The sequence below is a fragment of the Lissotriton helveticus genome, chromosome 4_1 (genome assembly GCF_964261635.1).
Source record: "Lissotriton helveticus chromosome 4_1, aLisHel1.1, whole genome shotgun sequence".
NCBI lineage: Eukaryota > Metazoa > Chordata > Amphibia > Caudata > Salamandridae > Lissotriton > Lissotriton helveticus.
In genome coordinates this window covers 65,028,462-65,052,137 of record NC_136063.1, presented here as the reverse complement: position 1 = coordinate 65,052,137, position 23,676 = coordinate 65,028,462, and the positions used below count along the sequence as shown (strand labels likewise).

General features: G+C 47.4%; 1 protein-coding gene across 13 annotated transcripts in view; it reads left to right on the top strand.

The window, feature by feature from the left end:
• PARP10 (poly(ADP-ribose) polymerase family member 10) overlaps positions 1 to 23,676 on the top strand; it is an 803,115-nt gene that overhangs the window by 264,060 nt on the left and 515,379 nt on the right. For 2 of the 13 annotated variants that reach the window (XM_078686422.1, XM_078686426.1), the window contains exon 1: positions 5,094 to 5,277. The exons of 7 other annotated variants lie outside the window; for them this stretch is intronic. The gene's annotated coding sequence lies outside the window, so the exon portion shown is untranslated. Of the gene's footprint in view, positions 1 to 5,093; positions 5,278 to 5,645; positions 5,762 to 23,676 lie in introns of those variants that run through there. 4 more of the 13 variants (XM_078686424.1, XM_078686427.1, XM_078686415.1 and 1 more) reach the window with 3 other exon arrangements.

The window sequence follows — 23,676 nt, the reverse complement described above, 5'->3', positions numbered from 1 at the left end:
CCACGTTTGCTGAAACTATCAGATCGGTTGTACTCACCTGAGATGACCTGTGAGATAAAGGCTTTTCCTTCGCGTGGGTCCCCATGTGTCACTACCTTGAGTGCTTCCTGTTGGCCCCCACCGTTCTAAAGGCTGCAAGCCCCGTCAGCATGCCTACCGTGGTCCGTATACCATTTTTGATATATGGTTTGGTACGCCCCTAGGGCACAACGTATACTGTGCTAAGTTACTGCGTGTTAAACAAATTTACTGACTGTAATTCTTTGCCTCATAGCCTCCTAAAGGGACCAGAGGGATGTGTTTAGAATAGATACCTATATATACATCCACCTGGTGTGGTTCAACTTACATTTCCTCACTCGTGCGATTTTGACTGGTAAAACAAGCTGCTTTACCTCCCTACAAGCCTTCGCCTGACGTCTGCTCTCCACAGCTACCACTAGGATAGCTTTCTAATAAGGTTGCCTTTAACCTACCAACAATAAAGGTCGTTTAGACTGGTGCTCCCTGATCTGGCTAGATCAATGTTTAAGGCCTTTTGAACCACCTACACATCATCTCCAGGAGAAAGGCGGAACACTACAAACAAGACGTAAGCAATGCAGACAACAAGAGCGGCAACACCTCAGATTCTCACTCAGGTTTCAATAAGAAATCCACTTGAGGACTCCCTTTTAGGTCCCAGTGGCCAAGCCCTGGAAGTCATAGTCACCTAAGATTATCTGCATTCAGTAATGCCTAAAGTTCAGAAGAGAAGATTTGTTTCTAAAATCCAACCAACACACTCCACGGCAGAATGCTATTCCATACTGATGAGAAAGGAAGGGCGGGCCCTAAATGACCGTCCCTAACCCATAGATCGAATTCATAGCATATATCTGCCCGACCTCCTTGCACCCGTATGAGAAAGGCGGGGAACTTAACATTTAAATGGTCTCCCTGACTCAATTTAATATAATCACGGTGGTACACCTACTAAAGCGCTACAGGATCTCCATAGTTTAGCTTTCTGCCATGAGTTGCAACAGAACGTAGTTGACGTCTGTGCTCAGCATAGTTGCCGCTGTTCATGGAAAATCTACTTCTTAGTCTCAATTCCCGTATTTTCAAAACAATGGCCTAAGATCATCATTTACCTTTTACAGTTTGAGTCCCTAAATAAATTGGTCACCTGTCTGATTTGACTAATCGGGCAACGTCACAGTTGGTTTTCCTGTTATCTGTTAAGGAAATTGCTTTACTGGCACCAATAAGCAAGCGAAGGCTAGGTCATAATGACTTCACTAGTGGGTCTTCGCACCGACAACCCGGAAATTGCTAAAGGTGTGAGTGTGCATACCGCACATTCCACATCCAAACCCTTCTTGGACTAGGTCATGGTGGAAATCATACCTGCTCTTTCTTTCTCCTAACGCTGAACTAAGAAGCAAGATGCTTCGGATATTTACAGGACAGCTGCCTTGACCGTTGTAATCTGAAATATATATTGTGTGACATATCTTTGGTCAAAAAATTAGCCAATCTGCAGTCCAGTTTCACTCGTGCTAGGGAAGAGTTTCCGCTTCTCAGTGCAAGCATGGGGTCTCTTACTCACGAGAATAGAGGTAGAGGCCTCGTGTCACCTGCGACATCTTGAGCCACTCCTGGCTTTGTCCCCAACACAAATTGTATTCTGGGAAAACATTTCCAGCTAAAACCTGCACAAGCTAAAGGTCTAACAAGACTTATGGCCCACTCTGCACTTACCAGTCATGCTGCCTATTATATCACCCACGTGCTGATTGTCATTTACGAAACATGTGCAGACTGGCACCCTTTACAGTTTATTCAAAGAAACCTCGCCCAAAGCTGTTCTTGTCGGTATTCTCTGAAATACCCAGCCCTCCTCTGCGACCCACATGTGGACAAATAATAACCAACAAACACTTTGAGCTAAAAGTTAAACCGAGTGCGTCAGTACATTAATAAGCAGAGGTTAAAAGTATGTAACACATTTGAAATTTACATTGGTCGGAAACTCGACGAAAACCATTTTAAATGTTTTAGTCGCCACTGCAGTGGAATAATCGGGCTATTTTGGCAATAACGCGCGATCTGTGATCTCACCAGCCCGCCCCACATCATTAAGCTTCCTAGGGAGGGGAGGTGCCTTCAAATGAATGCAGCCTAATATCCCTATGTTAACCAAACGTGCAGTGCTTTTCCATGATATTTCAGGAGCTTTTCCATGAAAAGTGCATTTACTCTTAAAAACCCGAGCTATCTGCACGCTTCTAAGACTTGTAAATTGTAAATAAAACAGCTTCCTATTCAGAACAGAAAGAACAGTTTACCGCTGCAAATTGCTATTCCCCCCTCCCACGGTTTCAATGTAGATAAGTGATGCTCCCTGGGCATAACTAAAGCATTATAGCCCATCGCAAAAAGGGGTAATACGGGTCATTACAAGCCCCCTTCCAAGATACCTGCACGATGCCGTGCACACGGCAATAGCAGCAGCAACGCAGCGGAGCTGCAGGGGGGGGGAGACTCGCGGTAAACAGCATAGTAGCCTTCCCTCTATCCTCTTGGCTCCAATCCCGCAAAGCGCCAAATTTATTATACCAGTTCGAGGGGTTGGAATGACGCTCCCTCCATATGAAGGAAGCAGCCAGGACAAAGAGTAACTCCTATGATATTTTGGCGGGGTAACTAAGCCCTGCGGACCGCAGTCACTCCCCACACCCATTTGTATTAACACCACACCACACACACGTGTAATAAACAGTTGTTGAGCTAACACTATGGCTCGAACACTGGTCCCCCGCTCTTAAGCCGGAAGCTCTTACCGCTGAACTACCATTCCTCCCTAACGTTTTAGCAAAACCTTCAATGTCCGTGAAGTCCCAGGACAAGGGCACTAGCGTTATGGCTATCCTCACGTTTTATGCAACCTGTGAGAAGCATGGCAATGCAATACTTTGTTCCAAGCAACTTAACTTTTAGAAGTGGCGATGTCGTTCTTTTATCTGCGAAAACGGCTCCTCAACGACGACGCTGCTCCTCCTCTTTGAATCTTCGACGACACTGCTGCTTTCCCTCGGACCGGAGACCTGAAAGCGGATTCACCCGCATTTCACAGCACTTCACCCTCGCGCTCCACAATTCACCCGCAGCTTTGGGCCACTTCACCCTCGCGCTCCGCGCCATTCCGGCTGACTTGTAGAAGGAGACCGCACACCTGCAGAGGAGAAAAATTGAAAAGAAATTACGGGCCGCCGGGGGCCCGGGTGCTGCAGCATGTTCCGTGGGGCAAAACAATCTGCCACAGTTGTCCGCCCCGATGAACGTCGCTCCATGTTGTCCGCTCCTTCCCAGGATTTAGCTCCTCCGCCATTCCTGCACTGCTGGCACCAGCTGACTTGAAGTAGGAGGCAAACCTGCAGAAGGGACAAAAAATAATGAAAATTACACCGCCCCACGGTGGGGCGAGGAGCGAGCCTGGGAGCGCGGGCACAAAGAGGCCGCTACCCGCGCTCCCCAGGCTCTTAACCCCTTCGAGGCCCCGCCCCCTTGCCCCGGAAGTGCACAACTGCTTCCGGGGCGGGGGGGGCAGGCCACAACAAAGGAACCGGGATATGGGAGGGGCCAGGCCCCGCCATGCCTGCGTGGGGGCCGATTGGCCCCCCCTTTTCTTACTCAACTCTTCCAGTCTTCAATGAGAGATAAATGCATTGATGCTAATTCAGAAGGGTTTTCAGGTGTTGGTGTTTCTAATGCTCTTCATTGTTAAGGATTCACAAAAGTTGAAAACTTTGAAAAGAAAAATTACTTTGACGCTAGACATGCTTTCTCGTACACGTGTATGTGTGGGAGACAAAGTGAAAGTTCGTTTACCCCAATAATCTGGTAGTCTTTCTAAATTTTCTTCTCCGTTTGTTGTTTTAAAAAAAAAATCAAAATGCTGTTAAACTAAACGATGGTCGCATTTGGAATTTAAGTAGGATTGCTCCTCTAAGTGATAAAGTCTCTTATGTACCTGAAATGCCTGAAGAGTTGTCTAACAAAAAAACCTATATTACAGAAAAGTTATCATTGTAAGAAGACTCCTGTGTCTCTTCGTGACTTTGTTTTACAGTAGATTTTTTTTCTCTTTTCCCTATTTAATTTTTTGTGTAAAGGGGAAAGGTGTATAATATCTCTACCTTAAAAGTGTTCTCATGTTATGTTCAACCTAAGGTTTAATTATTATTATTCAAGCTACCTTCAGCATGGACAGTTCTAGAATGTTATTACCCTTTGAGGGATGCTGTGAGGATAGGACATTTCTTACATAGATGAAACTCAACAATAAATCCTTCATCCTTCAACCTTACTACCTTGGTGTGGACAACTTTATTACAGCTTCCCTGCTCCTCCTCTTTACTCTGCCCCTCTCACTTCTGCACCTCCCCTGCCCCTCCTCTTTACTCTGCCCCTCTCACTTCTGCACCTCCCCTGCTCCTCCTCCCCTCTGTCCCTCTCACTTCTCCTCCCTCTCTCCCCCGGGCCCTCCCTCCAATCTTCTCACTTCTCCTCCTCCCACCTCGCTCCCTCCCTCCCTCCGGGCCCTCCCTCTGCTCTCACTTCTCCTCCTCCCACGGCCCGTCCCTCCCTCTCTCCTCAGGGCCCTCCCTCGGATCACACTTCTCCTTCTCCCCGGCTCCTCCCCCCTCGCTCCCTCCCTCTCTCCGCCCCTCCCTCTGCTCTCACTTCTCCTCCCACGGCCTGTCCCTCCCTCTCTCCTCAGGGCCCTCCCTCGGATCACACTTCTCCTTCTCCCCGGCTCCTCCCCCCTCGCTCCCTCCCTCTCTCCGCCCCTCCCTCTGCTCTCACTTCTCCTCCTCCCACGGCCTGTCCCTCCCTCTCTCCTCAGGGCCCTCCCTCGGATCACACTTCTCCTCCTCCCGGCTCCTCCCACCCCTGTCCCTCTCTCCTCCGGGCCCTCCCTCTGCTCTCACTTCTCCTCTTCCCACGGCCCGTCCCTCCCCTCTCCTCCTGTCCCTCCCTCGGATCACACTTCTCCTCCTCCCGGCTCCTCCCACCCCTGTCCCTCTCTCCCCCGGGCCCTCCCTCTGCTCTCAATTCTCCCCCCTCCCTCGGATTTCACTTCCTGCTCTAGTGAGCCTCGGCCGGGCAGACAGGCAGAGTTGCTTCCTGAACCCTTGGTCTGAAGCGCCCACGCTGCACCCGGGGCAGCGAGGCGCTGTGCAGCTGCTGAGCGCAAGAAAGGGTGGCGGCCCCTGTGTGCACTTTCTGGTGAGAGGAAGCGCTGTGTGTGCACCGCCGTGGAGAGGGGCGGCACGTGGGCATGTTGTGTGTTTGTGTGGCATGCGGGGTGTGTAGCTCGCAGCTGCTTGTGCACCTGTTGCTCCTGTTCATTTACTGTCGCCCTCTCTCATGCATCGGCTCCTCCTCCGCCTTAAAAGTACAGACCTGCCCTCGGGGCTTTTATCCCTCGCGTAGGGCACTTGTACTCGTGTTCATTACATTGTAATAACGCCTACAAGTACCATAGTGCACTTCAACCCAAGACTCTGCGACTGCTCCAGTGTGGGCCTGGGAAACTTAAGAGGGCTGCGCTTCTCATACGACACTCCCCCTGCTGCAGTCCTCGTCCCGCCCTCACTTAAGTTTCGCTTTCTGTCGCCTCTTCCCCAAAACACTGTGAAGTCTCCGCTTCCACCGCATTGGGGTACAGCCGCCGCAGCCCCCGCCTGAGGGGACTAGTTCCCACCTGGAGGTAAGTGAGGGGACAGGATCATGCTGCCTTGGAGGAATGGGAGACCGTCCGCCTCAGCTCACACGGCGCTGATGCACATCCGCTGCAACCCCGGGGTTGAGGGGATTTCCACCTGTAAGGGGGGTGCGTCAGGGTCGGCTTCTTCTATCTCAGTTCACACACCGTGTTCATATTCAGTTACCAGAATATTATTTTTAAGTAAGTTCCAACCTGTTTGACAACTAAAACGTGCATTTTGTTCTTTCATTTCGTTTAATTGTGTTACCCTGGTCAAATGTGGCAACTCTTGTTATGTTTATTTTATTTAATGCATTTTTATAAAGCGCGGACTTTACCCGAAGGTGTCAGAGCTCTGTACAATAGAACCAGTTACGTTACATGAGAGAACTGTTGCAGGAATAAAACAAAATAGCAGGCCATAAAATCGGAGCAACGCAGGCAAAAGGCACAAAGAATAAATATGACAAATTATACATTGACTTAAGAACTTCCTGGCGAACAATAGCAGGTCAGAGAATCAGAACAACGCATGCAAAAGGAACACCATATCAAACGCAGCAAGTACAGGATGTACAAACAAAAATAAAAATACTTGTGACAAATATACAAAGACTAAAGAACTTCCTGGTGGGGTCTGAGAAGGAGGTAATTAGTTCTGAAAGTGTCTTTGGAATAAAAGAGATTTGAGGTCCGCTTTGAAGATCTGGATGGAGGTGATGGCACGGAGCGAAGGAGGAAGCGAGTTCCAGATTCTCACCGCATTACCTGAGAACGATTGTGCCAACAATTTTTCCCTTTTGCAGGAGGGGGGTTCAAGAAGGAACTTTTCCGCATTCTGAGAAGGTCTTGAGCCTCCAGATAGTTTAAGTTTATTCGCTAGATAGCGAAGGGAGGAAGAGTGCAAAGCTTTGTGGGTGATGCACGCTGTTTTGTAGATAGCTCTAGCCTCGATGGGAAGCCATCGTAGAGAAGACAGGATAGGAGTGATGTGGTCACTACGTTTGGACCCTGTAATGAAGCGAGCTGCTGAATGGAGGACGGATTTGAGGGGGAGAGGAGAGATTTGGGGAGGCCAGTCAGAATAGAATTACAATAATCCCAGTCTAGAGAGAACTAGCTATTGGATCCAGATGGGTGAAGAGAGCTTGAAACCTATATTGGCGGCCAGGGAAGCCATCACCACACCACCTGGAGTAATCACCAGTTTTTTAAACCAAGTTACTCACCCCCAAATGACCAACTACCAATTGGCCACACAAGAAGTACTTTAGAGTATAGAATGAGGCCACAGTAGTCCAAAGTGTTACAAGCAACAACTTAAGCACCGTACTAAAGAAAGCAAGACGCGCCAGTCACTGCTTGTGATTTATTTTTTTTCTCTTTTATTGTATTCCTTTTTAGGTCGAGCTTGGCGTACGCAGGGCGAAGCGCTGTCACCAGCGAGGTTTATATATGTCGACTTGCCTCGGAAGTGGGGCAGGAGACGGGCACGCGCAGAGCTTTTGGCGATTTGAGCAGGTGTACACGCACGTACAGCCACGTACTGTGCACATCGCCTGTCCTGCTTCCGAGGCAAGTCAGCCTCCTGCAATAGCATTTTTTTAATGCTGACGTGTGCTCCACAGTTACCGGCTCTTGTGGGGGCTCTGCACTGCTCCCTGGCTGGTCTCCTCGTGGCAGGGGGGCCCCTTTTCCGGTCATTGGCGCAGAAACACGCGGGGCTCCGTCATGCTCACAGGAGCCCCGCAGCAGCATTCACAATGACGGGGTGGGCTCCTGTCTGACTTCGATCTGCGGGAGGGCTCCTTCACACGGGCTACAACACGCGGGGCTCCCTCAGCTCATGGGAGCCCCTGACACTGCCGTGTGCTCCATGCCCCAGGCTAAGTTGGCCGCACGCATGCTCAGTGCGTAAGAAATGCGTATGTGTTCCTGTGAATATGCGTGTCGTGCGCTTTCACTTACCTTACCCCCATCGGCTTGTTTTCACTTTTTGGCAGTGGCCACAAGGCTTATCAGACATGCATTTCAGTTTATGGATACACTAGGCAGACCCATCCCATGGCACCCACCACCCTCTTCTCGCCGTCGTGTGCACGCTGAGTGCCACCGCACGCAACTCTCTATGGCATTGTATAGTTATATCGCTAAGAGTTTTATAAAGCGCCACGCGTCACCGAAACCACTTCAGAGCTCGCTTTTAGCACTGCTCCCCCCAATGAGTAAACAGAGCCTGCCCTCTTCACCCGTAGCCCCCGGAGGGCCCGGAGCACGTGCGCTTTGTTCTGTGAGCCTCAGGGCTCTCGTCGCGCACTCCCCCTTCCAAGGCATTCAACCCGCTTGGTTTACAGAACAAAGCGGTGCCGTGAAGCATAAGGGAAGGGCTGTTATTGCAGCAAACTGATGCACCGCAATAAGGAACGTTGCGTGCGACAACACACGTCCACGACCTCTATACAACCAACTGCGTACAAATTGTACCAACATTGAATCACACCTAGGGATTCTGAATGGGAAGCATGTCTGAGAACTGAAAAACGAAAGTCTGAGAACTGACAATGAGCACTCTGCCACAGTTGTCATGTGCATATTGATTATGTAGAATGTTCCTGTGCAGATGTCACTACAATAAATGTTTAGGGCAGATCGTGAACTGAGAGTATATCTTTCAGGTAGGTGTTCGTGTCTTAATAACATGCATGGAAGGTGTATTTTTTATACAGTAATATTGATAAATTGTCGTGTTCACCCAGAAGTGCCTTGGTATTCAAATTCTTTAACGTAACATAAAGGGAAATTACTCCACAATTCACTGAATAGAAGGGCGATTAGGCTGGAAGAAGCCAAGTCCTAAAGAGTTATAGAAAGTTAAACAGAACAGATACAGATAGCAATTTAATAGGCAGTCTGTTCCAGAGTCTCACTGCAGCTACTGAAAAGGCTTTGCAACCAATCGTGTTTCAGAAGAATTTGGGAAGAATAACCAGAAACGGCTTGTCAGATCTGGAGCCACTTTTTGGCTTATAAAGAGAAAACATTGGGGATAGTGGGTTTGGGCATGAATCATAAAGTGATGACTAAACCAAGCAGAGATGTAAACATATAGGAAGCCAGTGAAGCTTGACTAAGGATGATGACATCAAGTACATTTTTTAAGCTGCAATATTCCTCGAGCTACTACATTCTGAAAAAGTTGGAGCTAATCTAATGACTTATCAGGAAGATCAAGGTATAACAGATTGCAGAGGTCCAGCCTAGCAACATTAAAAGCATTTATGATCTTCACTCGTTTTGGAAAGGAAAATAGGTGGATGAGCCGTTTCAGGATGCATAGTTGAAAGAAGCATTCCTACACTATAGCTTTAATATGATCTTCCACAGTAAACTGCATATCCACCCAGATTCCTGATGGGTTGTTCTGGATTAGGTTTCTGTGCAAGAGAGAGCAGCTCAAATGGAATGTTCAAGACAGAATAAGAATGGGAAAGGATTTCAGTTTTCCCGTCATTGATATTGGATTGTGTGACGTATATGATTGATCACTTAATGGGCATATGTGAATATTCTTTACCGCCACACTAGTGCATCTGTTTACTTTAAAGATAATTTGAGTGTCATTGGCATACATGAACAACAATAGATCAAAGGACTGAATCCATTAGGCCAATGGAACAATACACAAAGTAACAAGCATTTGCAATGCAATAGGTCTCGCATTTGCGAGAGTTTGAGCTGTTGGCATTGTAAATGCCAAAGCCTTTTATTTACGTGTTGGTTTTTAAAACATAAATAAAAAGCATTGGCATTTACAATGCCAATAGCTTAAACTCTCGTAAAATACGAGACCTATTGCATTGCAAATGCTTGTTAGCTAGTGCAGCCAACGTGTTTTGTCTAAAGGTAGGCTACCTCAGGGCAGCAAACTTGTAAAAAACATATAACAAACATAAGTGTTTTTAAAAAAACAAAGACACATATTTCTGACAAAAATACAAGCCATGTTATAGTGCAAATGTTTAAAACTATACAGACATTGAATATATCCAATATAACAAACGATGAAGAAAAAGAACTAGGGACTCTAAGACATCTTAATCACAAATACTTAAATATAACCATAACACTAATAAGTACATCTAAAGCCTTCTTTATTAAAAAAAAAAATCTAAACATGTATATCCAACATATTATACGTCAACCGTGCACGCACAACTCACATTATACAATAAGAAGGGAAAGAAAGAGAAAAATGTAGATTCACATCAGGACAAACGGGGATGGCTTCGCCCAAAACTCATGGGGTAGAGAAAAGGAAGGGAAGGGACAGACGGGTGTGATAAACAGGTCTATGACCCACAGGCCAACACCCTCATTAGTTAATTAGACGCGTAGACACACAAGGGCAAATGCCTCCTCTCGCATCATAGATTATATATCTAAATGTTTGTCTTCCTTTCCTTTGTTATTCTATATTCTAGAGTTTGAAACATCAAGTGCTTGTGCAGCTGGTCAAAAGTCCTTTGTAAGACTTTCTTTTAAATGCTTTTGTTGGGCCAGTTTTCAAGCACCTCCGATGTATGGAGCGGTCTTGAGTGGAGTACTGTCTGTACTCCTAGACCCCAGAGTCCGGGGATTGTTGCTCGGGTCACTGGACCTCAAGGTATCTTGTGGTGGGCCTGTTTCAAGCACCACGAGGACCTGTAGTGTGACCTACAGCGAGGCACCAAGTGTACCCCCATATTGGACAGAGGATGGCTGGTCCTGTCCATAGCACCACACAGTGGTTGCAGCATACTGTGAGACTAGTAGTGTGGCCAGACCTTTTCATCTGTCATTGGCAATTCTCTCTTAGGCTTTATTTTTTTCTCGTTCTATTTTAATATAAGCAAGGGACTGCTGATTCGTTCTTTCTTACCACTGCCTTTTTGTTCATCTTAGGGGTGAAAGGTGGGAGTGCATTGTCTATTTTACAAGGTGAGGAAGTTTATACATCGGGCCTGCACTTCTTTTTTTCCCCCCGAGTACTGCATAAGGGAGGCTGATGATAGCCAGGCGAAGACACCTCCCACTTCATTGTGCTCATGTTGTGTGATTGATCCAGTGTGGGGACAGTGCTACCTCATGTGAAGAGCATCTCTTCTCACATAGGTTGTGCCAGAGGACACTTGAAAAGAGAAGTTTCCCAAACCAGTTAAGTCGTTTGAGACCGTGGATCCACAACCTCTATCTAGAAAATGTATATAAAAGCGGGACTTTAACCATTCAACTTTGTTCCAGTTGCAAGTATTTTTTTTTTTAAAACATATTCTATTGTCAGATTGTACAAGAGTCGCAGGGCTCTGTACCCTAGAGGTCACTACAGTGTCAAATTATACATATGCAAGACAGCATTTAATTTTTTTTATTGCAAAACAATACATCCACAAACGATGGCTTGAAAGATTCGCACCAAGTTCCGTTCCCAAGAAATGGCTTGCACATATGACAGGAAGACACCCAGATATCTGAGACCCGCCACCTGCAACGCCGACGCCCATGCGCCCGCATACCCCGGAGCCCCCACAACCCACAACATGGACTTTCGGGGGTTCATATACAGCCCAGTCATTTCCCCGAAAATGTGCTTAATCTCCAATATTCGCGGCCTCGATCTATCCAACGCAGTTAGAAAGAAGAGAACATCGTCCGCATACAATGCGATCTTATCAGAGAGACCGGGAGTCCACTCAAGCCCCTTTTAGCTGCGCATCGATGCGCGCCCAGCCCGCCAATGGTTCCATGGTTAGGGCAACTCAATATTGCGACAGGGGGCACCCTGTTTGGTGCCCCACCGAATAGTGAAGCTGGACGAGACCGCTCCCACCACACGCACCGACGCTGACAAATCAGTGTAAAAAAGCATCAGATATGACCGAAAGCGTGGGTTGATGTTAAGGCGACGTAGAAGGGCAAACAAGTAAACCCAACTCAAGGAGTCGAAAGCCCTGTCCATATCCGCTAGCAGGAGTGCAGCCGGCTCCCCGGTTCGCTGTGCCGCCGCCAGTCCCACGTGCGCACGCCTGATATTGTGTCGTGTCGCCCTCTGGGGCATAAACCCGGCCTGATCAGAGTGCACCAAGGCCGATATATGTGGCAGGAGACGGTTAGCCAATGCTTTGGCCAAGACTTAGGCCTTCACATTGAGAAGAGAAATGGGAAGGTAGGAGGCTTGCTGCACTGGCGGCCTACCAGGCTTCTGGAACACTACCACCTCCGCATGCCTCCAGTCCGGGGGGAGCCGGCAGACTTCCCTGGCCTCCTCCAACGCCACCGGATAGTAAGGGGCTAGCTGTTTGTTATACTGGCGAAAAAACTCGCTGGGAAACCCGTTAGGTCCGGGCGCCTTCTGAGAATTAAGCTCTCCTAAGGCCCTACTCAGTTCCTCGTCCGAGAGAGGGAGCTCCAATTCTTGACGCGTTTCATCGGACACCGCCCTTGGTGGGAGATCTGCAATGAATTTGTCGACCGTGGCCTCCGGCAGACACTCCCGAGGGGCATAGGGTCCACATAGTAAGTGGCAAAGCTCTCCTCTATGACCCTAGGGTCCGTCCCCGGAACCCCACCCTCATCCAGCACCCTTGGCAGTGCCTGGGGTTGGAAAGCCGCCTGACAGAGCCGATGTAGCAGGGGTGTGGAATTTATTAAAATATCTACTTGTCCATGGGGCAGGTTGCTTCATAAATATACTTGTCCTGTTACAAAATCCACTTGTCCCTTTGGTGCCATGTAGTGCTGCCACAAATTATGGCAGCAATCTCATTATATAAGAGCTCTTATTAGCCTCTCGGATTATGCCAGGGCATATCCCATAGTAGTGTTTGAATACTAGTAATCATTTTATGTTGCCACGTTTCCGCAGCTCCACATACTGGGACTTAAGATGGTGGTAAGCAGTAGTAACAGGCTTGGAATGCCCTATTGCGTCTCTGCAAACCTACTAACTTGCATGTTTTAGAGTTTTCAACAAATCTCTAATCTTTCCCATACTGAGAAATGTTGAAAATTTACTCCTGAGTGTGGCATACGTAAACCTTCTTTCAGAGTTGGGAAAAAAGTAGTTGGAGGGAAAATTAACTTTCAAACATCCAGGTTTTCACATGAGCAAATCTACACATGCATATTTGCTCATGCTAAAATGCAGTTCACAAATATTTTGTATAAGTACAATTTCTTGCCCTACTAATGTAAATTCTTGTGAATTCACGAAAGCCATACACCAAAAGTGCACTTTTGAGACTTTCTTTAATAATTGGGCCCCTAATTTGGTCTGGCGTTAACCATGACCTTTTGTGTTTATTAAAATTCGCTCTGTCTGAATCGACTGGCTTCACTGTGAGTGACAGCATTCTGCTCTTTCACAAGAAGCATATCGGTACACAAAGTAGTTTTGTTCAGTGCCAGTAACTAATGTGGCAGTGTGAGCTTTTTTGAGACCAAACACTATTTTTGCGTTGGCCAATATTGAGGGCTCGGCAGCTCTCACATCAATAAGGTTTTACAAAAGCCATGCCAAAACAAGTTACGCATTGCCAAAACTAAAAAGCTGACCACCAATGTCAGACCTACTGGCTTTGCCAAGGCTTGTTTATTTTTGTTTCCCATAATCTTATTGAAACTGGTTACACAACTTTTCCAATATGAATATTTTTGGGAAATACTAGCATGCATCAACACATTTTACTAAATGATGCTGCAAAGAAATAGTACCTACACTTTTACAGTAGTTTAGCAAAATGTTATTTCCCTACTTTCATTTTTTAGGAACATTTTATATTGAAAGCAAAGAAACCTTAATCTTGCTTTCAAGCTTCTGCAAATATTTGCATCTAATCAGAGAGCATTCTGTGAGTAGCATGCATAGCCTCATGTTGCTAAACTTTGAAACCGTATACACATTTTCATACTGGATCCACTGTCAGTAGTGCAGTAAGAATGTACATTTACTTAGAACGCTCTCCCTAATAATAAAGGCTTTCAATTAATGAACCATAAATACTAGTTTGAACAGCATTAACGCATGCACACAAATATTAACTAAATTACAGGCAGTACCCTTCCCTGATCTTTAATGTGGTACTGCAAACTGTCAGCCAAAGGGTTTGTGCTGAAGGGGGTTGGGCCTACTTGTCCCAAGGACAAAATACACATTAAAACTTGTTGCCCTTGACACCAAACAATATGTCCTGGGCGTCGGGCTATAGGAATTCCACATCCTTGCAGCATCTTACTCCAGTTGCAAGTTTTTAAACGAGGATGGGTATGACCAGGCATGGTATGATGTCTATCTGACAGCCAGTCTCCCAGAGGTGACCTGAAGTTTTCAGGAGCAGCTACGGATCTGTGTAGTGCCTAGACACCTGTTTACCTGTGAGTTGGGGAAGGAGTGTGCCTGCCATTTTAGGAGCAGAGGTTCTCCTGGTGTCTCAGTGTTTTACTGGCGGGAACAGCAAAAATCCTACATGATTCATCTTCTTTGGAGCTGTAACTGCTTTCAGGACTTTACTATTCCTGACGAGGCTGCAACTACCATGGTCATCATTGTAACCCTGTTGAGGCTGCGACTGCCCTAGTGATGGTATCCACCCATTATGGGCCTATCCCTGTTTCGGCACCTTTCAAGAGCCCAGTCAAGGATGCATCTACTTCTTTGGCTGGACAGCAGCCGAGTCAGCACCTGTGCAGAGGCACCAAGGCCATCCATCTCCACTGGACTGAACCAAGGCAGCTGTGTGATAGGCACTTGGGCCATGCCTCCGCTCTCCAAGGTTTGTGGACCTCTGCTTGCAGGGTAAAACTAAGGCATTGGGTACTTGCTAGTCGAGCCAGAGAGAGACTGATGCAACATATTTACCCACTACACCAGGGATAAGAACTCGTTCTTTGCATGAGCTGATTGCATACTTGACTGGTGAGGTACCAGAATCTGCACTTGACCCTCAGTCATGCTTCTACCACAGTTGTTTGTGGGGACACGAGTATCAATCGTTACACAGGTGGTAGGTAGCACAAGGCGGGAATAGCAGTGAAAAGCCACAAGGGTTAATCGGGACTGAGATCTCTACTGTGTATACTGGATTAATTATGCTATGAGACTAAAAAGTTATTTATTTTCTAAAAAGACAAGCGCTTGGCTGGACCTAGAAGTCGTTAAGTATTTTTGTTGCTTGTTGAGTTATGAGCTCTCCCCACTTCCTTTCTGTGAAGCCTGTCGCTGCGTGCTCTTGCTTCCCTGAAGGCCAAGTGCAGGAAGGGTTGTACTCGGCCCAGTCTGCAGAGCCGTAGTGGCACGGACCCCAGGACACCAGTGGCAAACAACCTCACCCACCACAGTTACGGTTCAGTAGCCCCAATCTGCCCTGTGGCCCCTAGAATGTGGGTCTTCCACACATCAGTATCAATGTAATGTTCCATTGTGGATGTTGACTTGGTGCGCAAGAAACAGCAGCACTAACTGTAGCATACAGCTTCGCTTATGTATCCAGTAAAGTATAGTATCAAGAGGCGGGTTCCCATATCTACATAATGACCATTATGTACATGCAATTGGCAAATACTTAGCTAAGACTGTTTAGAATGCATTCTGAAGAATAGTTGTTTAGTATGGCATTTTCTCACTGGCTTGCAAGTTGTGGAATTGCTGTATTACTTGATACCGAAATGTGGATTAGCCATGGAGCGAAGTGATGCTGGAATAACAGGTTTCTCTGTTCTATCGAATGCATCATAAAATGGCATTGTCCTGTTGTGGGAAATAGTTCAAAGGTTCAAGTGCACTATGTGAGAAGGATTGCTTTACTGTTTCTTTCTGAAGGCTGGAGTTTCTTGTTGAACTATGCCAGAGCTCATTGACTAATCAAATCCATAGTTCCCATGCAAAACTGTTTCTGGTTTGCAGATCTCTCTTCTTCCAATGGGAAGTTACTTTTACAACATCAAAGAGGGTGCGGAGTGGTAAAACTTTAAACCCATGGCCAGCACTGGCTGCTCCATCACAGCCTACTTTGAGGGGGCAATGGAGAATGGTTGTAACCCCCTTATAGTAAGTAGGGTGATTTTTGCAGTCTAAACTTGAAAATACTATGATTACATTTGTTTGAAATCTGGGATGAGGTGTTTGCTGCCCCTGAGAAGTCTGCGTTGGTCTTATGTCCCTTTGGCCTGTCAATAAATGATTGCAGGTCCAAGCACTGCTCGAGGATAAAAACCAGCGAATGAGCTCGTTTTACCATTTTAGGGTTACTATTTCCTTCTGTCAGTTTTGACATTGTGTGTACCTGTAATGTGTAGAGATCAAGAGGAGTTGTGATGGGACAGGGTTTAGCTTCAACCGGTAGTGTCATTCAATCCTGGATCTTGTTTAGAGCCCAAGTAATAACTTTAAGGTCTTTGGGAGAGAGTTTCACAAAAAGCGCAGTGCCGTGAACGCTAAGCTGGTGAGAAATATTTAAGTTCTGTAGAATGTATACAAGAGTTGCTATATGTATAGATTAAAAAGCAGAGTCCTGAATCTTGATGTGCGTGCTGGTGTAGAGTTGACTTTTTTTAATGACTGACCTTGGTTTCCAAGGCATGATATGAACCACCTTGGGGCTGTGGCTTTGAGATGTTCTCTCCTTCAGTGTCCTCTGAAGCAAGGGTGATCACCTGTGTCGAAAGCAGCTAAAAGGCCCCGAAGGATTATCAGACACAAGTAACACCTATCCAAGAAACCGAGTGCTTCATTGACTTTTTGAGGCTGTATATTTTCTTACCTTGTCCTTTTCTGAAGCCTGATCGGCGTCCTCCCAGTTAGTCAATTGTTTTAGGATGCATTTGATCTGGGTCTCCATGCAGCTCTGGCCTTTACCAAAAATAGTAAAACTTGGTGGAAATTATTCCACCTTCCACCATTTAGGAAGCTCTTGAAGCATGGAGACGAGGTACAGCCGACACTCTCTGAAAGAAAGAGGACTTTGGTTACCCATCACGCAGAGGTCTCAGTTCTTGAAATATGAAGGCCCTAAAATGAGCTTGAATGATTGTCGCTCTTGCTGGGTGAAAACCAAAAAAACATAGTGACTCAAAAATGGAACGGCATAGGGCATCAAAGCATTCTCTTTAGTGCTATGCTAGTCATTTGTCTCATTGAATAGTACATGGCTTATCAGCACATGGGTGACTGCACTTGCACTCTACAGTCATTCATGCTCCATACTTAGCTGGCACCTTCATGGAACACAGTTTAGATGGACTCTTCACCTAATAGGATATTTGTTGAGGTAGTTGTCCAGCATATCTATCAGTCCTCAATGGTGCAAGCTGCAGCATCCAACATGCAGGCTTCGCACAAAAGTCAAGAACGGCACTAGTTGCCATCCACATGTCTTTCTTGCCCTGTACCCCACTCTGCGCCTCAGACAGCCTACCTCATTGTAATCCAAAGATCACGTAGATCCAGCAAAGAATTGGAAAATAAATGTTATACCTCATCAGACCACATCTGTTCAGTATTTTCACTCTTCATACCTTGACAACTTCAACAAATCGAGGACAATGAGAGAATCCCTTGCTACACTTTTCAATGTGTGGGAATTAAAATCACCAAACCACCTATTTCAAAGGCACCATCCTTGACTTCACCCTGTCAACATCGTCCTCCGTTTACTATAGAACCCCTTAACTCTGCATTGGATGAAACACTTTCCCATCCCCTGCTCCATCCTACACAACACTCAATCGTATTGAAATCAACACAATGAAAGAAAAAAAATCACATCCTACTTCAAGGACATAAACTCCCTTCAAGAGAATTTCATCCGCCTATGTAGTACCATCCAAACCACGTCAGATCTCAGAAAGGTCCTTGAAGTTTACAACACAGTACTGAAGAACTGAATAGAGCCTGTTGCCCCATTGAAAATACAGTCTTAAACCCAAACACTCAACCCCTTGTGCCACCTAGAACTCTCTTGACCGAAAGCTTGTCATATGCAGGCAGGAACAGAAGTGGAGACAGACCATTGTCCCCGACAACCTAATCCGTCTCATAGCAGTCTGCATGCAGAGCCCTTGTCACCATCAGCAAAGCAGCCAATAGAAGCCAAGCACATTTTGAAGGCCATTGCGCATGGCATGATTCCTTTCTCAGATCCTCCTATCGCTCTGTTAGGCCACAGGTGCAACACTATAATATTTTTTTATCTTCAGATCCTGCGTCAACAACAGAAAAAGTACATCTGTGCTGCATCTTGATCCACTACCTCTCCACTCTAGTTGGACAGGCGATTCATACTCCAGGTGCACATTTTATGATGAGGTTGCTGGTTCAAGCAAAGATAAAGATACTGCTGCAATGGTCAGAAAGTGGAAACCTGGCTGCATTGTTCTGCCGTTTCACTGGTGATTTTTCTCTGTTTCGGGCAACTCTGTTTCCGAAAGTAAAGGCGTTTATTTATTTGTTTATTGATTTTTGAGAGTGTTAGCGCGAACAAGAACCGTGCGGGTATCAGAGCACTATACAAGAAAGATGTAGGGAGCAGATATAAATATAGTAGAAAAATGTATTATTGAGTCTAGTACACAGAAATAGCTAACAATAGATAATTATTACATTACAAGGTTACATACATAATTTTTAGAAAAATATTGTCCCTGAGAATAGAGTTCAAATCTTTTTGAGAGAGGTCCAATACAAGGTACTAGCTAAAAATCCGGATATTAAAGATAGTTCATGTAAACTTAGAGGTGAGGATCCATTTCACTTCTTTTTTTGAAAAAGGCACTAGAGGGGTTCTGTCTCGTTTCTGGGGGTAAGTTATTCCAGATCCTGGAGGCCATTCCTGAGAAGGATTGGTTATATGTTTTTTTTCTTGGCAACCCTTTGCGGTTTCAGAAGAAGATTCCTGGAGCTCTTGATGGATCTGTTACCTCACGAGAGTGTCAGTTTTTGTGTTGGGTAACTTGGGGTATTGTGGTGTAGGGCCTTGTGCGTCATACATGCGATTTTCAGATGAATTCTTGCCTCGAAGGGTAGCCAGTTGAGAGCTCCAAGGTCCGGAGAGATATGACCGTTTCTTTTGGAGCCTGTGATTAGTCTAGCCGCTGTGTTGATTGTGGCTCTTAGCGGGCCGTTGTTGATCTGGGAATGCCGCAAAGGGCAACACACCCGCATTCTACTCTTTGGATTACTAACGCTTGCACTGCCTGTTTGAAGTCATTTGCGGGCACGAAGGGCTTCAGTTTTCTCAAGGTGTTCATTTGAAAATGTGCTCCTATTGTAGAGGCACTGGTGTGTTTCTGCATGTTTAGGTTTCTGTCCAACGTTATTCCCAGAGATTTTGCTGAATGGACAATGAGTGGTTGACCTTTGAGTGCGGTTAGGTGATTCAGCCAGTTGTGAATGATGGTAGAATGGATGGGGGGTTGGGGCGATTAGGAGGAATTCAGTTTTGAGTGTGTTTAGTTTTGAATGGCTTTTGACCAGCCATGACTGAGTTTTTTGCAGCGTTGAGTTGAGAGCTTTGATGTCCTCAAGTGAATGGATCTTTATGTAGAGTTGCGCATCTTCTTCGTACATGTGATAGTGGACCTTAGATGCGCTGAGAAGTTCCGCGAGTGGTTCCTTAAAGAGGTTGAAAAGAGTTGGTGAGAGGCATGATCCTTGCTGTACTCCTAGAGTGACTGGGATGGGTTTGGATAAGGAATTATTGACCTTGAATCCTTGTCATCTGTTTTGGCGGAAGGAGGTGAACCAAGTAAGTACAGAGCCAGATAAACCAATTCTGTGTTTCAAGAGGTCTAGCAAGTTGTCATGCAAGATCAAGAAAGGTCAAGCAAGATTAGTAGACTTTTCGCTTTGGTCAAGGATTTTTAGTGCATCATCTATTATGAGTGTCATGGCTGATTCTGAATTGTGACCTGCCCGGAAGCCAGATTGGTATTGGTTGAGCAGGTTGAAATATTGGTTGAGAAGGTTGAAATGATCTATGTGGTTGCCCAACTGTGTATGAATACATTTATCTGATAGAGACTACTAGCTGCAGATTCCTTAACGTAGAATTATCCCCAGGCGTGAGATTGGACCTGGCAAACTTTTTGTGAAAGCATCCCCGCGTGCCAGGGGGACGGCACCACGTGACTCCACCCTGACGTCAGCGAGGATACATAAGTCCCACCCCAGCGCACCTATGTCCGTTTTTTCTCTTTTCCGCGTGCAAAACGGATCCGGATTGTGTCCTGGCCTGTTTTCAGGCCTTCTTCCCCTTTTCATGCTTTGGCGTTAGTGGAAAAGTGTGCGAATGCCTTCGGGCTTCAAGACGTGTACCTCTTTTGCATGCCACATGTCGGCGACGAACCCTGAGGTACCGGGTTTTTCAGAACCGGTAACGAACCGGTAACCCCAGCGGTGTCAAAGGACACACCCAAAGACCTCGAGTCCTTTCCTGATTCAGACCACAGAAACTCAGTCTTCTAGGTGAAGTCAAGGATCGATTTTATTGGCTGCAACCAAGGTAACAGGCGTCCTAGAAGTACAACACACGGGAAGTATATTCTCAGGAGACTGCTCAAATTCACAAAGCCAGGCTTCTCTTTTTATACAAAATATTCAGCTTCAGGCAACATTCTTGAATTTACAGTATACTATTCACATACTTTAGTTTTCAAAGAAAACGCAGAGTCATGGTGACAAGCCCATATTTCACTTCGACCAACCCACAATAAATTACCCGGCAAGGTCCAGTATTTCCATCAGATATTGGCGGACCCCTAATAAAAACGGGCACCTCCCATCATAAAGCAAGTGAGAGAAAAGAGCAGGGACAGGTGAGAGCGAGATTCGGCAGGGTGTGTGCGCGATGAAAAAGGTTTTCTGGCCTGTTGAGCCTTGATGCTATCTCTTTCGGCCACTGGGAGAGGAACTGACCAAACAGGTTCGGCCTGGGGCAAGGGTTTCAGCTTGCCCATCTTGCCCAGGTCAGAGAAAAGTCAATCAAGGTGTACGTGTCCTTTGGGATCGAATTTGGCTGGATTATGAGCCTATGTAAAGGGCAACTCACAAAATGGCTGCCGTGCATAAAATGGAAGCTGAGGGTTCAGAACGATAATGATGATTTCGAGGAGAAATCGTCACTCGAATATGATGAAAATGCTTGTACATAGTGTACTCGTCATTCTCGGTCTTTTGATACTAAATTCGTCATGTTACGATGAAGTTTTATTCTCGAGTCCAGAATTACTACACGAGTCCAGAATTTTCAGAACCACAACCCTCACCAGATTTACATGTGGCGAGCACCACAACTTGACGGATTGCGAAGCCTGTCAGCAGCTTAAGTCACGGCGGGAGCGCCAGATGAAATTGCAGTCGGCCTGCTTGTCCAGGTAGGTGTCCTCGCAGCGTCCGTCCCCTACTTTGGAAACAAAGAGCCACCGGTTCCGTCTGCGACATCGTCCCTCGCCATGGCCCCAAGGGCGTTGTTCACCGGCTGGTAGGTCCTTCAGCTTGTCTCCGAGGCCTTGTTCTCCTTCAGCGGTGGGTGCCAGCTCCCCTAGGGACGTGCGCCCCTGCCTATCTCTTTCCTACCCACTGTTTCCAGGCATTGGGGCGACTAGGACCCAAATGACAGCCTACGCTGCGGCTCAGCAGGCTTCTTTGGCCGCTCCTCCACCTCCTGAGACGGCCGTGCATCCATTGCCTCGTTCGGGGACTTCTGCGGAGTTGCCGGCGGCTCTGGCCCCAGTGCCGAAGGTTTCGGCTTCAGGTCGTAGGAGGGTGTTGTTGTTGAGGTGTAGTCCTTCAGGGCTCCCCTCTTCAGCGCCTGGCGTCCCTGCCTCGCTGCAAATCCCTACAGGACTCCCTGTTGTGTCGCAGGAGATTGCCGGGATTGCGGGCTTGCCCCCGAGTCACCCTCGGTCCTCTGAGCAGACGGCTGCCTCACCAGTGCCGTTTCGGTGCCGGGTGCCTTCTTCCCCAGCTCCGGTGGAGTCACGTCTGAGGCCGAGCCGGTGCCTTTTCGGTGATGCTCCTTCGCCGTATCGGTGTCGACCCCACCCCATTCTCCTGGGGAGCACGTGGGGGCAGGCCGCAAGTACCCATTCCGGCGCCGATCTCAGTCGATCAGGCGCCTGTGTCGGACTCCACGGAGCTATGCTGGCGTTGGTTCTTGATTGTCTCCTGAGGTCTGTCATCTGTTGGTGTCTTCCCCCCCCACGCGGCTAGCTTTTTCACCGGCCTCTCCGCCTTCCCTAGGGGCCCCTCCAGTTCCCCATTCATCGGTGGATCCCCCACTATTCCGGGGCTGGCCGCTTCCCCCTGGACTTGGGGACGGACGGCTCAGTCTGCAGCCGTCGCCCATGGAGGAATTACTTTCTCCTCTGTGACGCCCTACTGAGGCCAGTGTTGCCTTTGTTCAGGCTATTTCCACAGCCGCTGGTATTCTGCTGATGGGTGAAGCTGTCACTACATTTCATACGGATAACCTTTTGGAAGTTCTCCACCAGGGCTCTGGTGGACGGGGGCTGTTCCTTCCCTTTTGAAGCGGCGCTCCATAATTCTATGCTGGGGGCCACGTATGATCTGGTGTCTCAGCCGCTCCTGCATCGCCACTGTCCGGCTCCGCACAACCCGGTCTGCCTTTCCTTCCATTCTTTTACTCTGTGTTCTTTTCTACGGATGACTTTTCCGTACTTGCCTGTGGTGGTGTTTCCTCTGTCTCGGGAGGCCCGTTGGCTGGATTCATGGGGGCGTAACGTCTTTGCTTCTTCCAGTGCTGCCTTGCGGGCGCTCAACACTCTGGGTGTATTGGTTAGGGCTACTTCCAGCCTGTGGGACTCTGTGGAGTTCCTTCTTTCTCATGTCTCCCATGAGGGTGCCCATTCTGATCTGCTGGGCCATGTGTTGGATGGTAGGGAGTTGGCCGCGTTTATTCTTTGTGCGGCTTTGGATGTGGCCATGCTATGGCCACTTCTGTGGCTCTCTGTCGCCATGTTTGGCTATGTGATGCTGTTTTTCCTGAAAATATTAGGGAGCATCTGGTTGACCTGCCCTTTGACGGTGTCCTTCTGTTGAACACCAATGCGGACTCTGCCATTCAGCGTCTTCTTGCGGTGCTCCGTCCTCCTCCTCAGTAGGCTGGTTTGTTGATTCTCCGGGTCTTAGTGGAAGGCGCTATCCCATTTGCTCCTGGAATTTGGTGTTTGGAGTGACCATTACACTTTCTGTGTGGTGTGGTTTGCTGTGCCCTTGGGGTCCCTTAGTTGGCCCTACTCTTCAGTTGGCTCCTGGTTCAGCTCCTGTTTTGGCAAGAGCGTACTTTTTGGCTGATTACTAAGCCTTCTGTGGTTTCTGCCGCAGGTTGTATGGTTTTGTTCTCTGATGCAGGATTTTTTTCCCTAGGCGTGGTTCCCATTAATTCTTTGGGATGTGTCATACCCTAAGTGGGGTACTTGTAGCTGTTGTTTAGCTCTGTCTTCCGCTGGGAGGGTGTCGACTCCCCTTGCGGGTTCCTCGCCCATCCTTGTGTTGCTGTATTCTGCTGGTTCGGCTTATTGGTCGTAGCTTTGCCATCTACGGCATTGTGCGGCGGAGTTTTTGCCCTTTTGTCCGCCGTTTGGTTGGCCTTCTGTCTGGTATTCCAGAAGGGATTCTTTCCTGTGTTGACGGCTTGGTCCGTCTTACTTGCGTCTCCTCTTCTTTTCCGGCTGGTTACACTTCTGCGTGGATCGGCTCTGTCCGGACCGCTCTCCTTCTTGGGGTAGTTCAGGATTTGTTTTCTGCCCGTGCCCTTGTTTTGAGCCTGCCATAGTCTGGGCATTCAGTTTGGTGGCGCTTGTCAGCGGCCAACTGCGTCTGCCTGCTCTTCTGGGGTGGGCCCTGGCGCTCCTTCTTCTTGTTCTGC